Below are 16,254 nucleotides of genomic sequence, written 5' to 3' on the forward strand. Positions count from 1 at the left end.
TTTAATATATGCTTGATTTTATGCTATGTGCAATTGTCCCCAAATCAAATCTTCTTTGTTTAAGACTGTGTGTTTTGGAGCTGGGACAGTCTAAAGGTCTTTTCAACTCAGTAGCCTTATTTACTTGGTATGATGCTACTGGGGTGTATGCACACATGTGCATGCTTGTGCATATTTATCAATCTTATTTTTAAGGAGCGTAAGATGAAAGGACAAAGAACTCCTGGGTGAAAGAACATAAAAGAAACTATAGATTTTGCATCAGTTCCAGGTATGCCTGCATTAGTGTGTACCATGCATCTCTATCCACCTAGAAATAAAATATGCAATGGATGGCAGTGTCTCTACATCAAGCCTGGATGTGACATTTGAATAGCCAACTGGGAACTGTAGAAGTAGTAATGCAGTGAAGCCAAGGCTCACAGAGTGGAAGCACCGGGGCTTATTCAATAGCGGGAAGTATGATATCATCATTACTAGCCTGTAAAGCAAGTCAGTATTATGATTCCCTTATTGCAGATCGAGACTGAGAGAGTGTGGCTTGTAGGATGGTCAGATGAATAACTTCATTTGGGATAAGTCAGTATTACCCCAAACAGTGCTCTCTTTTCTTGGTCATCATGTACATTTAGGGAAGGGGATTTCAAAGTGGAAATCCAGGAAACTGCTGTGTGTGGGAAGTGTGGCTGTGTGTGGGAAGAAGCAAGGACATTTCCTTAATGACATCCTGCTGGTGTGTGTGTGTGTGGGGGGGGGGGAGATCCTGGCAGCCAACACTGCATTCCACTTTGCCCACTTAAGAGAAAAATAGGGAACAGGGAGAGAAAAAGCTGCAGCTCCACACCTAATGCACACTCAGAAGTAAAATAATAGCAGCAGTGGAAAGAGGAGGAAGAAAGGCACCCAGTGCTAGCAGCTGCAGGGGAGCCACAACAGCTGAAGGGGGCGATAACAAAGGGACTACCAGAGGGAAGCAGAACAGGAGAGAAAAGGAGCTGACTTGAGTTGATCTGCAGATGTGGTGTAAATTAACTGAAGAACGTATCTGAAGTGATTTGGAAGGGAAACGTCTATGAAATTAATTTCTAGTAATTATTTCTAAAAGTGCAGAGTCTATGCAGCAGTCTGTCCTCTTTGTCTGAAGGTGGATGTCCCCTTTGCTGTCAATGCATAAATGTCCACCACAATGTCTTACATAAGCCTGCCTAGTGGCACAGACAAGATGCAGGCTGGAGACATCCAGACCTGGAGCTGAGTCTCATTCACATGATGCTGCACCAAATAAAGATCACAGTTGACATGGAGATTCATTTCAGAGAAGATGACCTTCTAGATATCGTTGTCTGAGGTCATTTAGGACGTTACCATCTAGAGTCAGTGCTTCTATCTGGAAACAAGCTGTAAGCCAATGAAAGTCTTTGATCATAAGTCAATGTGCATCCCAGTTTAAGCCTGGCTGTTATGTAGGGAACCAGCTGAAGTCCAAATGATTTCCAGAGGCCCTCCTATGCAGCTTAACTGCCACAAGTTCCCACTCACTCTTCAAGGATAGTCCCCTGTAAAATGCATTACAGCAGTTTAAGCATAATGTAACTAAGGAATGGATCACTGATGCCCAGTTAAAATGACTCAAGAATGGTCTCAACTACCACCTAAATGCAGCTATGCAAATATGTTCTTGCCCCCACTATCGCTTGAAGATCCAAGAACAGTGTGGGATCTAAGAGCACTTGGTCCCAAGCTATGAATCTGCTTCTTCATAGGGATCATGACTCCATCCAGAATATGTTAAATCTTAACCTCCCACTCAAGCATTCTGCTGTCCAATAGCACCTCTTTCTTCTCTGGATTTAATCACCTTGTTCATCTTCATCTGGTTCAGCAGTGAACTTAAGCAACAGCAACTCAAGTAACAAAGAGCAGTAGAGCTGAGCGTTATTGGTGTATTGAGATCATCTTTCACCAAAGTTCCAGCATTTTCATATACAGATTAAAAATTCATAGAAGGCAAATCAAAACATCATAGGCCAACTCTTTACGGTACCAAACCAAAACCATCTTCTGGACATGGTCTGTCAGAGAGGACTAGAACTACTTTCTTGTTACATTTGGCATCATCATCTTGCTGTATCCTTATGCCCAAACTGTATGAACATGTGATGTGGAGGGAAGAAGGAAATAGCAGGTGTAGAATGATGAAAATGCATATCCTGAGGCAAATTTTAGGGTAGCCATTGAAAGAGAGAGGATGAAGGAAAAGAAAAATTGGGGAAAAGGTGAAATCAATGAAATAAACCCTTCTTATGCTAAAGCTGGTTCGGGGGGGGGGGGGGGTGATCTGCCTGCCTGCTGAGGCCTACAAAGCCATGGGATGGCTCTCCTATTCCCCACCATAGCCAAAGTGGCTTTACCAATAGGCATTCATCTGACTGAGAGTGAAATGTTCACACAGCATGAAAACAAGTGCCGCTAAAATAATTACAGGTTGCAAGGAATCAATCAGAGCTGTGTAAATAGCCTTCAGGAAGGCATCAGACACACTTGTCTTCAGCTTCACGTGGACAGAGCAGCACAGACTTCCCTCACTCCCTCCAGAGTTCTAAGCCCTGCATAGACAAGAGCAGCTCAGAGGCTTGGAGGTGGCACTGTAGAGCTAGCATGCACCACTGATGCACAGGACTTTTTGCCCCCCTCCTACCCCTGCTCTGTATTACCTCAAGCTGCAGTGCAGAACCCAGGAAGTGCCCAAATTTAAATAGCCCAGAAGAGTGGCCAATTTGGACCTGGTTGCTTCAAGGATCCATTAGATCAGCTTGCCCCAGGCTCACGCCCTCCACATGTTCTGGACTACAGAGCCCAGCATCCCCCAGCCAGCTATGCTAATCTTATCTAATGCATATAGAATGCCCATGAAAAGGAACTCATTCCTGCTTTCAGTGTCTGCAGCAATTTTGGAGTGGCTTTTAAGGATACACTTGGCATTTTAGTATATGGAAGGCTGAGCTTTTCCACATGTATCTTTATAAGCACTTTTACAGTCCTCTGAAAACAAAGTGAAAGAAACGGTTCATTGCAATTTCACAGAAATGTCCTGCCATTCGATGCACATTCAGACTAAGGTCTGAATGCACCTGTCCTCTGTTGAAAGGTTGTCAGAAGACAGCCCTTCATTTGAAGGGCCATCCAGTCCAATTCCATTTGGAAGATGGATGGATGGATGGATGGGAATGCTCTCGGAAGCCTTCAACTTTACCTTCCACATTTAGCACCGGAGCATCACACTCAGCAGGCACATGGGCCACCTGGTCATGGTGGCATGTATTATAATTATCTTTAAATAAAATAATGTATATGCCAGTTTTAGGCAAATCACCTTCTCTTTTGTCTTTTTTGAGTGAAAGGGCAATCTGTAAGTGGCCACCTCCTCAAAAAAATGCATTTATCTTTCTAGAGATGATGACTCTTATAGAACGGGCATGAATCATCTCCAGGTTCTGTATCTATATATTTTTTTTTTTTTTTGGTCTGAAAATTTTCCAAGCAGTCAATAGGAATGAGAACGTAAGTAAAGCCATGCTGGATCAGACCAAGGCTGCATGCAGTCCAGCATTCTGTCTGCAAGCACAACAGCTCCCTCCTGCCAAGCTCTCCAGGAGCTGGTGAGCACAGGCGGCTGCCTAGCAGACAGCTATTAAGACTAGTAGCCATTGACAACTATTCTTTCTTCTTCCCTCAAGAAAGAAATGCTCTCCATCTGTTTGTATAGACCCCATTGTGTGAATTGCAAGTGATTATCAGAAGCAGAGCTGTGCTTGTGGCCCAGATGTACTTCTGGCCCCACCCCCAGACATCCATGGGTCTCTGAGCTGGTGTCGACGGCATACAGAGAAGAAGTTGACCTCCTCTCCCCCTGTTCCCCCCAAAATCCCTGCTTATGAGCACCTGCTCAAGCATCCACACCAAATTAATGTGTGGGCATCCAAGAAATGTTCTAATGCCATGCAAGATAATGGGATGGGGGGAGCAGCACAGCCCCACTGCTCCTTCTCTGTGTATAGGTCTTGTGTATGGAGAATCCCTGAACACGGCTATGGTTTACAAGGTCAAACAAAACCTGGGAATGGTAATCAGATCTGACCCTGGCCAATCATGCCCTAATAACTTCAGAGCTCTCCCTATATGAAGCTGACCTTGAAAAGCATCTAGAAACATCATCTGGCATAAAATGCTGCCACCAGGTCTCTGCAAGGACCTCTTCCGGATGAAGTTCAGGATACTGATTTTTACTCGTAAAAGCTCTAAATGGCTCATTACCCTAATTACCTCTTTCTCCTGTCTTATTCCCTCCTAGAAGCTCTATTGAACATCTGAAATCCTGCTCCTTGCACCCTTACTTTCTGGGTATGTATTTTCTGTTCTTCTGCCATGTGTCTTTGATTTAACTTAATGATTAATGTGAACTGCTTAGAGTCACTTGTAAGATGAAGCAAGCAAGCAAGCAAGCAAGGAAGGAAGGAAGGAAGGAAGGAAGGAAGGTGAGGGACACTTACTTGATCTACAGAAAAAGTCAACCACATGCAAGACTAAATGGTGTAAGGAGATTGTATGTGATTTCTGTAACATGGCAGGATGAGAAACATGGATGCAGAGAAAGCAGAAAACACAGGGGCTACATGGGAACACAGGGAGCTATGCAACCTGTAGTCCTCAATTCAGACCTGTGGCAAGAATGACCTGTCCCTCCCCTGGCAACCTGGTGGTCAGAAAGGAGGAGGAGGAGGAGGAGGAGGAGGAGGAGAGAGAGAGAACAAAGTGTCACAAGGAAATAATGAGAAAAGGAGGTATACAGTGGCACAAAGAAAGAGACAGAAAAGGGGTAGTCTACAAACTTTTAGTTCTGGCCATGCTCTGTCCAGCACTGGCAAATAGCTCCTGACAGATGACCTCAGAGTGAACCCAGACATTAGCAGGGGATCTTTGGCTGGCTGATTGCTCCCTCTCTTAGCTTCCATTGTGGGATCATTTAGGGAGGCACGTCTTCTCTTGTCCAGATTATGAACCAAACTGGAGGATCTTTCTTTCCATTGTGCTGGCTGGCTGGTGGTGGGGCTGAGATAGCACCTAGTTTGGAATGCTACAGTCAAGTACTTTGATCATATGGCAACAAGCCCTCCCCACCCCCCGCCGCCCCAATTTACATAGCATCTCGATGTATAATCTCTGCTATGCTACATCCCTTAAAAGGGACCTTATGTCTCCAGCTAGATGCTGTCCAAGAGAGAACTGGAACTGTCCAGGACTTTAGGACAGACACTCCATCATACATTCACAAGCTTCTCTTAGCCTGGACCGCTGTTAGATATTCAGGCAGCTAATTCAGAGAGACACACTCTGAGAAGCGAGAGGGCAGAATCATTGTAGTACTGAAAATTTCATGGCTTGCAAGCCTCATTACAAAACACTTTCAGGGAACAAGACAGAAACAATTTTCCAAGATGTTTCCTTTGCATTCACAAAACCAGATGAATAACAGCTCTGCACATTGTTCCTTCAGCCACGCTGCAACCCAGCTAAGCCACTATGCCAAACTCTGTTACCCCTTCTAATGTTTTAGCTGATGCAGGCTCTGGTTCCTATGTCCTGAGTTTTCCAACAGGGAATTCAAGTATATTTCAAAAGAAATAGGGAAATGGTGAGCCTATGTTCTACTTGATAGATAGCTGACCTCTGTTTGAAGGCATCTTCTGCTTGAAGGATTGACCTATATAAGTCTGGCTTTAAGATAAAGAGCCACTAGAAAGGAAAGCTTAAGTTGCCCATCCATAGGCAACACCAGGACAGTGACTGAGCAGGCAAATAACTCACCCCATCATTCCAAAGAAATCAGGCAGAATTGCCAACCATTTTTTAAAGATTTACAAGAAAGGATTTAGGCAAAATTGCAATTGTTGATGCACGCTGGCTCCAATCCACTCTTTCACTAATGTGTATTAGAACAAGGACAAATTAGTGTTGATGTGCATTAGTGAGAGTGGAACAAAATCCTTGTACATCACTATAAAAATCAGAGACTATCAATAAGCAGATGATCCAGTGAATGATGGTTAGGCAAGACATGAAGCCCAGATGGAACAGATTTATCAAAACCTGCTTATTGCTCAGTCTTTATCACTATGGTGAAACTCTTTTTTAAATTTAAATTCTAGCAATTATTTCTCACTATGACTTCATATATATAAATTAGTACATGCATATTTTATACATTTTTATGCAGTCTCATTTGCCCTCTTTTTTGGCAATGCATTTCTTCTTTTTATCAATGTGTTCAGAGGCCACCCTAATCAGAAATATTGTCCAAGTTATATTTTCCCATGGGATTAACCATAGCAGACATAGAATAATGGCTCTAACAGAGACTATATAGTTCAATCACTTATTACAACAGGTTTCTCAAGATTTATTTTTCTCCTGTGTGAAGACCTTGATGATTGTGTAGTGATATATGTGTTCCCTCAGAACAGTTTTTCCCCCTCTACCTGTGATTATTTCTTCTTAAAACATAAAGTCCCAGTTGGCTTCAGACTGTCTTGATTGTGGCAGAGCTTTTGATTTTGCTGCTGATTCCTGTTATGTGGCAAGTCAGTACTTGTACTAATACACCTAAGAACCATGTCACAGGAGTGTACCCTGGTGTGCCCAGAAGATTATAGAGGGGTAAATAATTCTACAGAAGTTACCTGCCTACAGTCTTTTAAAATTCTGCCTCTCCTTTCCTTAGTCTTTTCTACATACGTTGTTTATTCATCAGTTTGTTAGAGCTAATGGCCTGCCTTTCCACTGAGATGTGCAGCAAAACATCTGACAAAATCATCTTTGCACAAAACACAACAGGCTTTCAGTACAAAACCCTAGCAAACAATGGAATCGTTTATAAAGCTGGGATCCTATGGTGTCACTCACAATACTACGCTATCAGTGTTGTGTTACCATAAACCAACATTAGTGCAACAAAAACAGTACTTACCAGTTCAACAGGAAAAGGTGGGAATTTGTCCCTGAATTTCAGCAGCAAATCCCCACTTCTTCCCTTTGCACCAGCAAGTGCTAATGATGTTGCCCTGGTCTTGGTTTATTCTAGCACAACCTCACTAGCACTAGTGCGGCTACAGTGTGGGATCCTGCCCATGGAAGGCAATTTTTGGGACAGAAACAGGGAAAGCTGGATTTGGCTCCTCCCTGGTCATCTTTCTGATGCAGCAGCAGTAATGAACAAGAGAGGGCTGTTTCTTAGCCCCTCTCTAGCACTTCAGGGAGTAAGTAAGCTGCCGTAACAGAAAGCAGTGGTGACAATGGAAGGCAAGAAAGTAGTGCAGCAGATTTTGTTTTCATTTGACACTCTAGATTGTGATTTTGTTTGTACTGACCTCACTATCATCAAATGTTTGCATTTAAGATATAAGAGGAAAGTGTCTGACAGTCCTAGATGGATCTCAGTAGTTATTCTGATAATCAATGGATTCTTCTTTCTCAGTCATCAAGCTTAACAAACATCCCCAAATGTTCTGGAAGGTGAGATAGTAGTGGTGGTACAACCTCTATGGAATATTCACAGAAGTTCTCAGAGGCCATGTTATTGCTTCAGAAAAGTCACAAAAACATGACTATTCTCTCAAGTGTTTTAATCTAATTCGATTAGTTGGATGGTGTCTACATTAGTTTTTCTTACAACTACTCCTTAAATGAATTGAATCCAGATTTGTGTGCATTAACTATAGAGTCTGAAGTGGATTTCCTACCGCTTCCTACAGGAACCCTTCCAGAGTCCTGAAAATATTATACAGATGGCCATTGTGGTGGATCCACAATATATTGTGCTGGACCCAGAATCTGCTGAATTGACTACAGCATGTGCAGGGGATGGAGGGACCTTCTGATAGTGGAACCCTCCTCTCAGAAGAGCTCTGACTCTTGAGGAAAGCAGATTCTGGATGCAGCACAATATGGACTATATTGAACTTTTAAAAGCTCTGATTTTATTGTACATTGTCTTGTACAGAGTGTTCAGAAACAGAAAGGAAATTAGCATTATTCAGGCAGAAAATAAATAAATGCATACATTAAAATTCAGCAAAATGACTTCAATGATTGACACTGTTTGTTTAAGCAGAGACAGTGTGGCCCTGTTTGAAAGTGCTGCTAGTTAGTAAGACTTAAAATCAGATATGGGTGAACTATCATCAGGTCAAATCATAAGTGGACTACTACATCCTCTAGGTGTTTTTATTGTTTAAGATCGCTTATATTCTTTGCCAGTATAATTTTGGTGGATGCTGTTGGGAAACTGAATTGAATGGATGAGCAGACAAAAGCACATTGGGTAGGAAGCTGCAGTGTGCTCCGCTTCATTGTGCATCATGATGCCGGGTTCCTGATAGGCTGCGAGAACTTGGAGGAAGAGGAGGCATCAGAAGCTGTGGCGATGACATTCGTGAAGGAGGGGAGGATTGGCATGGCATCACTGGCCACCGATTGCATGCCATGTAGTGTGTAGGTTCTGGCGCATGTGACAGGGACGCCTATTTTCCATACCACGAGTTCCTGCAATTCCAGGAGAGAGCAGCAGGAGTTCACAAAGTTTGGATGGGGAAAATACACACACACACACGCAATGTCAATAAGAAGATGGCTCAAAAGTAGAAGGTAGGGCAGTTTGAAGCATAATGAGTTAAAGTAATCAAGTAATCAAGTTGTGCTAATAACAGAACATATTAGACATGCTAGCCTGGTTTATTTTATTTATTTATTTGATTTATATCCCACCTTTTCTCTATTTTTAAAGAACTCAGAGCGGCTTAACTCCTCCAGCTCCCAGTCTTATCCCCACAATAAGAACCCTGTGATTTAGGTTGGGCTGAGAGTCTGTGACTGGCCCAAAGTCACCCGGTTGGCCCCATGGCTGAGAGGGGACTTGAACCCAGGGTGTCTGAGTCTCCAACCCACACTCTTAACTGCTACACTACACTGGTTTAATGAATCTCGCCCATGAAGGCACAACATTGGTACACAAGCCTGAAATACTTCTCATTATTAATTATGAAAAGAAGAAATATCACAAATTAAAGCTACCTGATTTATAATACAATCAAGTATTGCAATCAGAGAACATTCTTATTATGAGACTATTGTTTGCAAACCTTTTCAGCAGCAGAATTTCACCTGCATCTGTCCTGAACACATCTGGATTTTAATCTCTCTCATTTTATTTATTTATTTATTTATTTATTTATTTATTTATTTATTTGGGGTTTTTGTATGCTGTCCCATTCGCATAAGCCTTGGGACGGCTTCCAACCCAATAAATAAACAGGCATATAAATGATACATATATATATATTGATTTACTTGGTGGCATTTTATGTTTTATTTGTGGAGTGTGCTCTTGATTTTATCATTTTGCTCATATGATTCCTTCACATAAATTTATACAAGAACATTGATGTCAGCATCTGGTTGGAAGGGGTTAAACTAAATCTTTTCTTCCAAATGGAATATCCATCCCTCAAAGTGCCTGTTTTCTTTGCAAGGATATGCCCAAACCACAGCAGCAGATGGAAAGAATTGGTCCATTAGGACAGACTGTGAGCCAAGAGGGTTGTTTTCAAGTTTTGTTAATCTCTAGCAGCCCTCTGTAAGGTGGTGCAACATTTTTAATCAATTCTGCATAGTTGTTTTTCTTTTCTTTTCTAGACAACTTCAGGAACAAATAGGTGGCTCTTATATTTAGCTCAGCAGTGAAGTTCAGTAGTTTCATCTTTCCTGCTACTCTGTGATGGGAGAAACTGGGTCTGACAAAGTCCTCCTTTCTGTCACGATGGGGGAGCTTCAAACAATCTTGCACCAGGCAACATAGGGTATGGGGGCTGGCCAAGACTCTGTGGGAGCACATCCCAACTTTCAGGGTGTTTTGCGATTCCCCTGAGGCAAACTGGGTGGGGTTATCTCAGTAGCAAAGAAAAAATGATGGAGGGACACAGGACAGGTGAAGCATGAACAATGACACCTGAAGACGAGAGAGGACAGAAGGAGAGCGGGAACAAAGCCTTGTCATGCCACATCTCTGGGGATGATAACAGCACTGCACAATTGACCAGAAATCAGATCCAAGAAACCTGGACAAAGCAAGTCAGGCTGCAGGCAGGCACTTGCTGCTTTGTCAAGGGCATCAGAAATACAAATGGGATGCAGAACCTGAGGGGGGGGGGGGAATCCCTATTCATTTTCATTCCACTTTTCATTTTGACATTCTCTAGCTGATCTATCACATGCCCAAGGCTCCTTCCCAATTGATTGATCTTCTCCTGCCCCTAGGGATGTTTAACTAGATGCTAATTTAGTGCCATGGTCAGCTCGGAAGCATATCAAAATGAACAAGAGCTCATTTGGCAGCATTTAAGCATCGATTATTTCAAAACATGTAGGTGGGTAAAATGCTACCTCAAGGTTTGGGTGAACTGCCAGCCTAATGCAGCTTGAGAAAAGCTTGCCTGCTTTGTCTGAAAGCATGGGATGTGCCTCCCCTCTGATCCTCACCTGCCTCAAAAAAGAACACCCCATTTTTCAGCTCTCTGAATACAGGAAGCCAACTGATGATGTCTGGCTTGTTTGTTTGCATGACTAGCAAATTGCTTCTCACTGTATAATGGATTGGTAGAGTGATGAAAAGCATTGTCTAAACAACAGCAGCAGTTCAACCATACATCAGTGTTATTTCTTTGAACATCTAACCAGTTTCTTCCCCTGCAGTTACATGCAATGTTGCCAGTCTAGCTAAGACAAAACCAGATGGGGTTGTGGGCTGTAGTCTTACAGGGAGCTTGACTGACAGAAATCATTAAATTGATGGTTGATTGGTGGGATGGATGGAGATTATTTATACCCCACCCTTCTATTATGATCACAATACACAGAGTGGCCTACAACATTAAAATGACAGATAATATTTAACAATATCATTAAAAGAATAAACAATACAGGATTGAAAGAGAGACATATGCTGTGGAAATAAACATCAGAGACAGATTGGGGCACTAAAACACTATCAAAATAATTTAGCCCAGCAGGCATTAAGTTTGCCAGAACAAATTTGGCCTTAATAAATGATGGATGACCAAGGGAGCAGGGGCAGGGAACCTCCCAATCCAAGCTGCAGTCTGTGGACAACCACCTCTCCTGCATCCAATTCCTAGTTGTACAGAAAAAGTGCAAAGAGGGGGAAATTGTGTATGACAATTAATGTGGATCATTTTTTTAAATGCAGACAGGTAAGGAAATTGAACCAAAAAGATTTATGGTCAAGTACATATGAAACTGACATAGACCAGAAACAGAAAAAAAATCCATTGTTCTTCCACCTTTGTTTTAATGTCAGGTGTTCCCAGGCTAAGCATTTGTAATGGGAATAACCTTTAGAACTATTGTAGTCAACCCTGCCTTGGTCCTTGGGATTTTTCTCATCGTAAACAGACCTCAGCTATATGATACGGTGTCAGTTTCCTTGTACATCCAAGTCAGAAGGTGCAGGAGTGGTATTATGTAGATGTAGTACAGCTACGGTCTGCCCTGCACAAAGCTTTTAAATGGCACGTCCACCTCATGGGCACTGCAGTTCTTAGAGGCCCCTTTGCAGGAGCCGTGCTTTCTGAAACAGCTGTGAGATGATGGCGTGAGGGAATTAATATCCCAACAAGAGAAACAAACCACTCAAGCTCCCATCTGAATAAAGCCTGGCAAAGCTAGGCTTATGGACTGATGCATATCCCTATGTGGTTGGATTAAGAAAAAAGAAAAAAGAATACTGCTTTTGTTGGTTTGGTGAAATGTTTCCATCATGGTGCATGCCAAAGTTTAATGTACTGCTTCCACTAGCACTTATAATATATAAAGGTTTATACAACTGGTTCCCTTCAAAAGTACACTTAGAACTAAACAAAAGCATTTGATGGATAATTCTCTGGGGAGAGATAGCTTCTTTCTCCTTCATAGATTGCAAAATGTTGTTACATTCCACCCAACAATACACTTGGTATTGGAAATAGTTTCTAGGTAAATCTTTGTGACCATGTTTCTATGGTTGTTATCAAACAAGAGATCATATATTCTGCTTAAAAAATAAATACGTTCTTGGTTCTTTTAATTGAACCCATAGGTTATATGCATTTTTGCTAATCCTTAGACTTTCACTTCTATGGCAATTGCTTGTATGAACATTTAGCAACTGTGACGCCTGTTAAAGATCTGGCTGTTTTTGCAATAATTCCTGCCAAGAAACTAGTTAACTAGATTATGAATGGAAAATGGAAGCAAGATTTGTGACTTCCTGTCAAAGGGAATTTCCTCAAATGAAGTCAGGCTCTCACTTCTTTATAAAGCAGAGGTGTGGAATCTTCCCTTGCCCTGCCCCCAAATGGACTACTTTCCCTTCAGAAAAAGTGGTCATGGGACATGTTCTGGTCGTAGTCAAGGTCAAAACAGTAAATGGAATTAAAACCCACACACCCATCCATTCTCATATCCCCATTCTCTCTCTCTCTCACTCTCTCAGACATATATACACACACATTCTCATCTAGATTCCATCTCCTTTCTGAGATTCTCCCCACCCTCACCCCTGCCACGCACAATTTCATTCACACACAAAGACAACACAACACACAAGTTACTAATGTTCCAAGGCACCCTGTTTCTCACCCTGTGGCACAGAAATGAAGCATTCTGCCCATGGAGAAAAAGAACAGTCTCTTTCTCCAGGGCCAGACTGTATCATTTCTGAGGTGCCTGGTGAGAAAGCACACCCCTTCCCACCATGCAGCACAAAATCACAATGAGCTCCATCTTCCCTGCTACTCAGGAAACAGCAGGCCAGTGGCAGAGGGAGTTGCCTCTGGAGAGTGCCCACCTCACAGCACCTCTCGTGCCTCAGTGTGGCAGCACCCAGTTGTAGAAGGCTTCTCTCGCCCTTTGCCTTTCTTAAGGGGCAGGGAGTCAGGAAGGAGGCAAGCCTCCACAGGACACATGGGCAGGCCTGGCAGCTATGGCACACCCACACTCCGGAGCTTTCCCATACCTGGCAGGGACCAATGGATTGTTACCCACTGTACTGATCATTCATCCAGCTCAGCTGTCTTTAACTGTACATGGAATCATGAGACTTTCTAATGGCTCCAGCCCTTCTGCCTTGCTGCCCATATATCTATCCATGTATCCCAGAATACCTACTCCTCCTTCTCTTCCTTCAAATGCCTCCAAAGTGAGACCTTTAGCTGAAACCTTTTGCTTAACCCAAGTCTCCTCCCAATCTGAAACTGAACTGAAATGTCCTGCACTTTTGTTCCCTCTCTCTTTTGCTTATTCCAGCTTTGAATTTTATATTGTGGTTCCTTGGAGTACATACCCATCTTTTTGTTTGTTACTCTGTGAAGCACCAACATCTATATTTGGGTATTACGATCATCATCCTCATCCTCATCTCACATTATTAACATATCCCACGGGGGTGGGTGGTGGGCAGGGTAGTTCCAGGGAACTAGGACTGTATTCTACAATTCTCAGAAAAAGATGTTTTCTACTGAAGATCACTTCTAGGAAAACAAGGACCATATTGCTCACTACTGCAGTTCATTTTTCTGCATAGTTCCTTGTGAAAAAAGCAATAATTCAGTCTGTAGGTGTTCTCTTTGGGTTACCGTTGTTTGCTGCACCTGAATGGCTTCATGCTTTTTAATAAAAGATCTCTGTATTTACATTGGATAGAAAGCATATGCTTGGAAAATTTAACTCCACCCGGACTTGTGTTGTGCTTTTAAGAGAGATGGAGCAATTAGTGGATTACCCTCTCCATGGCTGAAAAGTGCCAGTTAATCAATGTCCAATTGACAGCCCATTTGTACTCCTTGCTCTGTAGCCTTATTTTTCACTGCACAATAGTCTAGCTCCCTGTACAATCACATTTCAGGTATACTCACACAAGCAAGCTTGCCACAGGGTAATTGCTGCTAAAAGCATTCACATGGGCAGTTACTCATAAGGCAACATTAACTCTGGTACAATGTGTGCATGTGTTTCCAGAAACTTAATTTTACGCCTGTAATGACTTTTTCTATACAGCTGAACTACAAAATATTGTAAAAAATAATGGATGATTTTTGATAGAACCAATCAAAATTGATTCAAATCAGTTTTGAATTTACAAACTTCACATTCTAGCTAAACACACAAATGTGATCTTCTGAAGTTCCAAAAACTGAACACAGACCATTGAAAATTAAACACTTCAGTAAGATGTTTGTTTGATTGTCTTCATACTAAGGCAATTTAGATTTGAAAATTCTTTTGAGGCTTAAAGTTTTGAAATACCAAACATATGTGAACATTTCAATTCAAAGCTTATTAAACCTGAATTTTCACATACAACATTTATAAATGGATGCATTAATCACATTCTATTTTCACCTTAATGCTTGATTTAGCTTCAGAACGTTATGAACCCTGTGATGAAACAATCTAAAATCAAGCAAAAGATAGTTCAAGAAGATGAGAATCCCAGGTCAGAAGGTACTCAATCAGCTACTGTGAAAGAGCAAAGGACAAGTACAAATAGTGTCGTCGCTAATTATGCTACCAGATCAAAGCTGAAAGGAAGTCTAATGGCTGATATGTGAAGAAGCAAAAGGAACACCAGTGTAGCACACCATATACCATTTGAACAAGGAGCAATAGAAGTATGAATCAAGGCTAACTGGAAACCATAAAGTATCACAGTCTCTGCTGTATGAGGACTAAATTGGGCTGCAATGGGACATTTTCAGCCAGACAAACACAAACTGTTTATTCTGGAAATGGCAAACTAGAAATGAACTGGCTCTAATATTGAGGCAAGAAGTAGCACAGGCAGTAAAAGTGCATTAATGCAAAGTCTGACTGAATCATATCAATTAGAATTCTCAGAAAACCTATCAACATAACCATCATTCAAGTTTATGCGCCAACAACAGATGCTGAAGAAGAAATTGAAAACTTTTACACAACATCCAAGAGGAAATAGCTAGCACACCAAAACAAGATAAGTTGATAATCATGAGTAACTGGAATACAAAACTAGGAAACAAAGCAGAATCCAGTGTTGCAGGAGAATCTGGCCTAGGAGTCAGAAATGAAGCAGGAGCACAACTCATAAAATTCTGTGAAGCCAACATCTGTGTACTTCAAATACATACCTCAGGCAACCAATCAGATGACTATACACATGGACATCACCAAATGGCCAGTAAAGAAATCAAATAAACTCTGTAGTTGGAAGTAAAAGATGGAGATTCTGTATTCTTGCTGCCAAAACAAGACCAAAAGCTGCCTGTGGTAGTGACCATGAACTCTTAATATCTAAATTCAGACTAAAGCTGAAACGAACAATTAACTGAAACATAGTGCCAAAATACTTCAATGACATTCCCAAAGTCCAGATAAAGAACGTATTTGCAGTACTGAACACAACTGACCATGAACCATAAGAACAGTAGACTGAAACTAGAGCCCTTATTCAGGAAGCATGCTAAAAGACCATCCCTGCAGCAAAAAGAAAAGCAAAGCTTGGATGGATGATTTAAAAAAAACACTCACTATTGGTGAGGACAGAGGAGAAGAAAAAGTGAAAGAAATAAGGTCAGAAATCTGAATGCATCTTTTCAGGGAATGACATATAGAGACAAAAAACACTATTACAATGGTCAGTGCAAAGAAATAGAAGAAAACAGCCAAAGAGGAAGAGCAAGAGATCTCTTCCAGGAGATCCAAGGAATCAAAGGGAAATTCAAACCCAGATTAGGAATGCAGAATGACTGACAAGGGAAGATATTTTCTCAGGAAAAAAGAAAAGGTGAAAACCATATGTGGAAGAACTATACAGAAGAGCTAAAAATATGACAGATTCCTTTGAAGGAGAATTCTATGAGAAAGTGACTGCAAAATTATGAACATGTGGGACCTAGATCAAATCAAGCCAGAACTTTCCCTGGAAGCAAAAATGATAAAGCTAAAGCTGTTGTACTTTGGGCATGACATGAGAACACAAGACTCAGTGGAGAAGACAATCATGCTGGGAAAAGTCAAGGAAGAAGAGGAGGAAGACCATCAGTGAGATGGATTGATTCCATAAAGGAAGTCACAACCTTGAATTTGCAAGAGCCAAGCTGAGCCATCAAG

The 16,254-nt window shown here is 41.7% G+C and overlaps 1 long non-coding RNA gene across 1 annotated transcript in view; it reads left to right on the forward strand.

The window, feature by feature from the left end:
* The window catches only part of LOC123031160, a 50,040-nt gene extending 34,242 nt beyond the window's left edge, over positions 1 to 15,798 (forward strand). The window contains exons 2-3 of the long non-coding RNA XR_006416230.1: positions 4,352 to 4,401; positions 14,526 to 15,798. This is a non-coding gene — a long non-coding RNA (uncharacterized LOC123031160). The remainder of the gene's footprint in view (positions 1 to 4,351; positions 4,402 to 14,525) is intronic.
* Positions 15,799 to 16,254: the final 456 nt, after the last annotated feature.

The sequence above is a fragment of the Varanus komodoensis genome, unplaced genomic scaffold, assembly GCF_004798865.1.
Source record: "Varanus komodoensis strain SLA01 unplaced genomic scaffold, ASM479886v1 scaffold1, whole genome shotgun sequence".
Lineage (NCBI taxonomy): Eukaryota > Metazoa > Chordata > Lepidosauria > Squamata > Varanidae > Varanus > Varanus komodoensis.